The following is a 7,992-nucleotide window of genomic DNA, read 5'->3' on the forward strand; positions in this document are numbered from 1 at the left end:
ATATTAAGAAAAAAATTGTAAATGGAAGATTATAAGAGAGGGTTTCACGTGCCAGCAAAAGTTACTGGCATGCCATGTTTGGCATGTGTGCCAGGGGTTGCCCACCCCTGATCTAGGGTTTTTCCACCTCACTCCTGGAGGAAAAAATGAAGGTCTGCTGCTGGAGGGGCTAAGAAATGTCATATCCTGCCTTAGCCAGTTTGGCTCAGTGGATAGAGCCTTGGCCTGTGGACCGCAGGGTCCAGGTTCGATTCTGATCAAGGGCATGTACCTAGGTTGCAGGCTCCTCCCTGGCCGGGGCCCAGGTCAGGGCTCATGCAGGAGGCAACCAATCGAAGTGTTCCTCTCACATTGATGCTTCTCTTTGTCTTTCCCCTCTCTCTTCATGCTCTCTAAAAATCAATGGAAAAATATTCTCAGGTGAGGATAAAAAAAAAAAGAAAGAATGAAAGAGACATCTTGAAAATGCCTAAAGAAAGTTGTCATTTTTTAGTGATGAAGGGACTGGAGTCTATGTTGATGAAAACACCTTGGCGGCTGCAGCGGCCGGCAGTGGCAGCAGCGGCGGGGTGATGGGGGTGGCATCTTCCCCTGATCAGCCGGTTGCCTCCTGCAGAAGGAGGCCAGACTGCTGCAGGGAGTGGGCCTAAGCCGTCAGTAGGATATCCCCTGAGGGCTCCCAGACTGTGAGAGGGGGCAGGCTGGGCTGAGGGACCCCCTCTCCAGTGCACAAATTTCATGCACCAGGCTCTTCTATATATATTGTTGATTTCAGAGAGGAAAAAAAGAGGGAGAGAGATAGAGATAGAAACATCAATGATGAGAGAGAATCATAGATCAGCTGCTCCTACTGGGGATCAAGCCCACAACCCGGTCATGTGCCCTTGACTGGAATTGAACCTGGGATCCTTCAGTCCACAGGCCAACGCTCTAGACACTGAGCCAAACCAGCTAGGACCCTAAATGATCATTTATGTAGCCATCAATGGGAGATCAGTCTGAGGGTTCCATTGCTCAAGTATGAGGAAGGAACAGAAATTGGCTCCCTATGACCTACATACTTTTTTGCAAGTCAACTGGGCCATTCCTGGCCTGGCTCCTGTGGACCTCTCTGATTTCATCTCCTGGAGTCATTCTGTGCTCTGTGCCCTAGTTACACTGAATGGCTTATAGCTGGCTGCATACAAGGCATTTGGTTCATTCCTAGGATCACTCAAAGGACTATGTTCTCCTGTGTTTGGTACTGGTGCTATATTCTTTAAAAAGACAAATCCAAGAGACAGTGTATGGGTTCTCAATCTTATAGCATCTGAGTACTACGCAATTTAAACTAAATGTTCTTTTCTCTGTTCACCTGGGATCAGAAATAGTGATGCTTTTTAGGTCCCCAGATATACCATTCTGATAACTTATTTAAGGCAGGTTTTCAAACAAAAATGGCAACCCTTGCAGGAGGTCTGCAGTAATGAGAAGAATGCCACAGATTTGGGTCTTGAACACAAAGAACATCCCAACTTTCTCAAGAGACAATACAGTGCAGTTGTGAAATTACAGACTTTGCGCCAGTTCTGCCACCCACTCATAGAACTTTGAGCAAGTTACCTGTTCTCTCTGTACCTTATGTCCTTCTTGTTAGAATGGGAATAGAAATAGTATATACCTCATATAGACGAATGAAGATTAAATAAACACGTTTATCTATACAAAGTGCTTACAATGGCTGCTAGCTTTTTTAGTTGTACTCATGGTATTTTAATTTATGAAGATGACTGAATGATAACATGAAGAATCTAATGCTGTTGAAAGAAAATTTTTCTTACTTACATTCTCCAAGAGGAGGGGGCTACATCACACCATGGGGGCCACATGGGGAAACACCAGTGTTCATCAGGAGGCAGAAAGAAATGAGAGGGGAAGTCTGGCCCAGAGCTTTTACTGTTTTTCATGGGAAAGGCAAGGCAGGGCAGGAGAAATTGTTCAGGACTGGTTAGTTTAAATAATTCTAGTGGGCTCTGAGCTACAGTCTCTAGTTTTCTGGTACCTGGTCCTTGGTGATTTAGGGCAGGAAAAATATTGTCTTGGTGTGGAAGAGTAAGATAAAGAAGGTGGTTTGGGGTATGGACTTGGGATTGGTTGGTTTATGAATGAAACACATGTTTTTAAACAAATTGTTAATTATCTTTGGGAATTAGCTAACCCTGGGAGGGGCAGTCTCTCCTCAGCCAGCTAGACCCCCCAGTATATCAAAACTTCATAAAATATTAAAAATATAATTAATGCACTAGCCCGTGGAAAGTGTTGTATGAGTTAGCTATTCTTCTGCAGGAGATACTGAGCCTTGTTAGAAGTCAAAGACAAGGAGAATTCAAATAGGACTCAGTGTGAAGGTTTGAGTTGCTTTTTTTTTTTTTTTACAGATAGCAGAGAACTTCAAGGAGCTTAGAAAAAACTCCTGCCCAGAATTTTTCTGTTGGCTTGTGTCTCCCCTGGTTCTGGAAAATTGTACTTCAGTTCCAGTTCCTGACACTGCGATGTTGACTTAGCGATCAATGTCTTCCGTTAAGAATTATACATGTCAGCTCACATTTTGGTTTCCATGGAAACCACCTAGGGATGTGCTTAACCACATTTTTGCTTTGACCATGATACTAAAGGCTTTATGACATTACTTAGCAACCTTGAAATGAGACAATACTAAACTAGTACCACCAACCCAGAGTCACCAAATAAAAGTATAGAGGTAGGTGTGAGCAAAACATGTTAGTAGCATATAGCATCTGGGAGACATGGTTAGGAATTGTAGTAATACAATCCTAAAGAACAGTATGGTGATTACCAGAGAAAAAGGAGGTTGTGGGGAGGTAGAAGAGGGCATAGGGAGGATAAATAATGATGGAAGGAGACTTGACTCAGGGTGGGAACACATGCTGCAACCTTTTACAGCGAGGATTTAGGATCTAGAGGAGGGGCCGCACACAAACGAACGCACTAGACAAGAAATATGAATTTAGAAGGCAGGGGGGGCCAGGCGGAAACTTTTCTCTAGTGGAGAGGCTCTCTAACTTCTTGGTCCTGTTTGCTTTAATTCACTTAAATACACATTTGCCCTTTAGGAATGAATACAGGCATATCAAAGGTAAAGTTTGTAAACAGTAAAAGGATTATCAGGTTAGGGGATTGCCTTGAGCCATTTGGCCAACAGCAGGGCGATATCATGCTGATTTTCAGCCCTGCTGAATATCGAATTAATATGTTAACTACTGTTGGTCTTAGCCTCCGGCAACACACAATACAATATACAGAAGATGTATTACAGAATTATACACCTGAAACCTATATAATTTTATTAACTAATGTCAGTTCAATACATTAAAAAGAAAGTAAAAAAATATCCTGAGATATTGGTTATATAGTTTATTCTTTATTTTTTTTCTTTTTTTAAATTAAATCTTTATTGAGCCTCCGGCACACAATACAATATACAGAAGATGTATTACAGAATTATACACCTGAAACCTATATAATTTTATTAACTAATGTCAGTTCATCAAATTAAAAAGAAAGTAAAAAAATATCCTGAGATATTGGTTATATAGTTTATTCTTTATTTTTTTTCTTTTTTTAAATTAAATCTTTATTGTTCAGATTACATTTGTTCCTCTTCCCCCCCCCCATAACTCCCCTCCTCCCAGTTCCCGCTCCACCCTCCGCCCTCACTCCCCACCCACTGTCCTCATCCATAGGTGCACGATTTTTGTCCAGTCTCTTCCCGCATCTGAGAAATCAGCTGACAGTCGTATGGGTATTCCCTTGTAGGTAATTGAGTCTCTTTCTCTTGCTGCTTTTAAGATTCTCTCTTTGTCTTTTGCTCTTGGCATTTTAATTATGATGTGTCTTGGTGTGGTCCTCTTTGGATTCCTTTTGTTTGGGGTTCTCTGCGCTTCTTGGACCTGTAAGTCCATTTCTTTCACCAGGTGGGGGAAGTTTTCTGCCATTATTTCTTCAAATAGGTTTTCAATATCTTGCTGTCTCTCATCTTCTGGCACCCCTATTATTCTGATGTTGGTACGCTTGAAGCTGTCCCAGAGGCTCCTTACACTATCTTCGTATTTTCGGATTCTTTTTTCATTTTGCTTTTCCGGTTGGGTGTTTTTTGCTTCTTCGCATTTCAAATCTTTGACTTGATTCTTGCGCTCCTCTGGTCTGCTATTGGGTGTCTGTATAATATTCTTTATTTCAGTCCGTGTATGCTTAATTTCTAGTTGGTTCTTTATCATAGCATCGAGGGTCTCATTAGTTTTCGTGACTCTCTCCTCAAGTTTATTGACAGCTTCTAGCACATTTTTGCAAGCCCTCAAAATTGCGATTTTTAGCTCTATATCCTCCATTTCTGTCATGTTTTTTTGTCTCCGCATTTTTTATGCTTTCTTGGTGCACCCCCTAGTGGTCTTTGTGCGCAGTCTTGTTCTCGTTGAGCCTTGATTGTTGTAGTTAATACTAGAGGGATTTGACCACCAGGCCGACTGGCTGTGAGAATCAGCTGTGTCTGCTGCAGTGGGAAAACTTCTGTCCTCTGGGGGGGCGCTAATCTAGCCTTTGCCTGCGGCGATCCGGCAAATGGCTCTGCGCAGGGCTTGGGCGGGGCGGGCTCAACAGGGCGGGCGGAGGGAGCCGTTATGGTGCCCTCAGTCCTGTTCCCAGAGGCTCTGCTTCTCAGAACCCCCGGAACCGCTGCAAACCTCGGAGGGAAAGCTGCCTTCCAACTGATGCCAGACACTCCCGCTTCTCCCGTTTGGGTCCGAGTCCCCAGCGATTCGCCCGTATCTGGAGCTCAGAGTCTGAGACTCCCCCCTGACCGAAAACGACAACCGCGCTCTCAGCCACCAGCCCGCTTTGCGCGCGCACCTCCGCACCTGAGTTTTTTCCACACTGCGCCTCCTCTGAGCCTCGGTGTGCTGTTATTTTTCCTTCTAGTTGAAGAGTCTCTCCTCAGCCAGCCTTCCTGTGGTTCTGGGTGATGTCCGTTCCGTCTTTTAGTTGTATTTTTGAAGTGGTTGTTTGCGGCAGCAGTCTGCGGTGTTTACCTATGCCACCATCTTGGTCCTCCTCCTATATAGTTTATTCTTGATACCATCTGAAAATGGCCCTCAAACGAGATCAGTCGCTCATTTTATCTTCCCCAGCTTTTAGGGCCTAACTTGCCTTCTAGATTGGTGCATGCCTGCAGATTAAATCTCTTACTAGGTTTCCCTTGACCTCATTGATAAGTCATATAATAAGCAATTGAACAAGTAGCAGAAGTGGAATGGAGACGAATACATTTGTTTGAGAATTCTTTCAAAAAATACCTGCAGAACTTTCTGGCAATTGATTATAAATAGGGAATGACTGGCCAGGAGATTGAAATCTAATGATCTTAAAAAATGGTCATTGCCGTTAAGAAATAAATCATTGAGCAAGGCCTAGATTAGGTGGCCTAGCACATGTCCCTAGGATGTGGTAGGAAGGGAGATTACTGAGGAATATAGAAACCAGGTGGTTCTCTATATTCTTCAGTAATAGGATGTGGGTAGGAAGAATGAGATCCAGGGTGATATAATACCTGGACAGAGTTCACAGGACTAAGTTCACAAAGTAGAGCAAAGCCAGTTGAATCTAATGTAGTACAGAGGCTACCTGAGAAAAAGTAATACTAACAATTGGATGTGGCAACATGGAGTCCTTGGCAAGAAGAGTATGAATGGTGAAGTAAGGAAGCCACATTTCAACAACTGAAGAAACACTTTATCTAGGTTACATAGAAGTGACTTTTAGATCACTTAAGAAGTTGCACAATGAAGAGAATGGACTGAATCCACAGAAGGTACCCAGTGTATCCTTTCTTCTTTAGAAGTGTTATATTTGCAGTATGGTGATTACAGAGGAAAAGGGGGTTGGGAGGGAGAGGGGAGAGGGTAAAGTGTGGTTAATGGTGATGGAAGGAGACTTGAATTGGGGTGGTGAAGACACAATACAATGTACAGATGATGTATTATAGAATTGTGCCCCTGAAACCTGTATAATTGATTAACCAGTGTCACCCCAGTAAATTCAAATAAATAAATAAATAAATAAATAAATAAATAAATAAAGTTCTATTTTATTTTGATTCAATTATGTACAGTATATAGTACCTGATAATGGTAATAGGCAACTATGTTACTCATGTTTACCATGTCTCTTGATTGCATCATTTTCTCTTGTGCTTGATTCAATCTCATATTCTTTTGTTCACTATGGCCTTTAAGTGTACAAGATTCACTGCTAATATTGTCAGTAAGAGGCTATGACGAATGATTGACCTGGAAACAATAAATGACAATATGTTTAATGACAATGAAGGTGGAAAATCAGTGATGGTTATCACTTATCCGTCAGGCATGTTCCATTCCACCACAGCTATGATCTTGAAGAAAAAGAACAAAGTGATGGGAGCTGTTAAAGGATCTGTTTCATTGAAGGTAACAAGACTAACAAAAATTTGAGAAGGGCCTATATCAGACATGCAGAAACTTATTAATGACCTCGGTTGAAGACCAGACACAGAAGTGTATCCCTCTCAACACCAAGACGATTACAACCAAAGCAAACAATTCGTTTGCAATGTTGAAAAAAAGGGCTGAACCTGATTATGATATTGAATTTACTGGGTGGTTTAAGTGATTCAAAAACAATTATTATATAGTGTGAAAGTTGAGTGATAAGTCTGCGAATGCTGATATAAGGCAGCTGAAGAATTTTTGGAAACTCTAGCTAAGCTGAATGTGGAGGGAAATTACTTGCCAGAGGAAATACTCAATGTAAATGAAATCTCCCTGTTCTGGAAACAGACGCCTGAAAGGAGGGCAAGTCAATGCCAGGTTTCAAGGCTTTTAAGGACAAGATAACAGTCTTGCTTTGGGGCAATGTTGCAGGATACAAATTGAAACCCTTTGTGATCTGGTGTAGTAACCCTAAGGACCTTCAAGCATATTGATAAGCATACACTGCCAGTGTGCTATAGGAGCAATAAAGTCATGGATGACCCAGCTCCTCTTCCAAGATGTCCTCCTGAATTACAATGCCAGCAAAATGGACAAGTACTGTTTGGAGGGTAACATACCTTTTAAAACTTTGCTTCTTGTCAATAATGGTCCCAGACATCCTTTTATTGGTGATCTTCATCCCAATATCAAAATCGCCCCTCCAAATACCACCTCTTTGATTGAACCAATGGATCAAGGAATTATAGCAACTTTTAAGCCTTACTACCGGAGATGAACTTTACATAGATAAGTATTGCAATTGAGGACACTGATGCAATTCTGAAAGGATTACATCTATGATGCATCAAGAATTATGCTTTGGTTTAGGGTGATGTCGCCAAGGAGTGTATGAGGACATCTGGAAAAAGACACTCAAAGAGGTTTGTCCATGTCTAAAAGGATTGGTCTATGGCCATGATGGCGAACCTTTGAGCTCGGCGTGTCAGCATTTTGAAAAACCCTAACTTAACTCTGGTGCCGTGTCACATATAGAAATTTTTTGATATTTGCAACCATAGTAAAATAAAGACTTATATTTTTGATATTTATTTTATATATTTAAATGCCATTTAACAAAGAAAAATCAACCAAAAAAATGAGCTCGCATGTCACCTCTGACACGTGTGTCATAGGTTCGTCATCACTGGTCTAGGGTAAAGAGGTTGCAAAATCAAAAAGACTGTGGTTGAAATGTCCAGCAACTTTAAGTTGGGTGTAGTTGAGGATGACATTGAAGAGCTCCTAGAGGTGGTTCCAAGGAAGTGACTGATGGGTAGTTCTTGAAATTGGAACAGAAATGCATAACTGAAGAAGAGGCAAGAGGAAAGGAAGCTGTAGGAGAAGAAAAAGAAGCACCCCCCCCATCCCACCAAAAAAATAAAAAAAAGAACCCCCAAGAAAATTCACAATGAAGAGTTTAACAGATGCT

General features: G+C 41.7%; 1 pseudogene; it reads right to left on the reverse strand.

The window, feature by feature from the left end:
* Positions 1 to 7,203, reverse strand: part of LOC102260700 — a 22,066-nt pseudogene extending 14,863 nt beyond the window's left edge.
* Positions 7,204 to 7,992: the final 789 nt, after the last annotated feature.

Source organism: Myotis brandtii, unplaced genomic scaffold (genome assembly GCF_000412655.1).
Source record: "Myotis brandtii unplaced genomic scaffold, ASM41265v1 scaffold934, whole genome shotgun sequence".
NCBI classification, from domain to species: domain Eukaryota; kingdom Metazoa; phylum Chordata; class Mammalia; order Chiroptera; family Vespertilionidae; genus Myotis; species Myotis brandtii.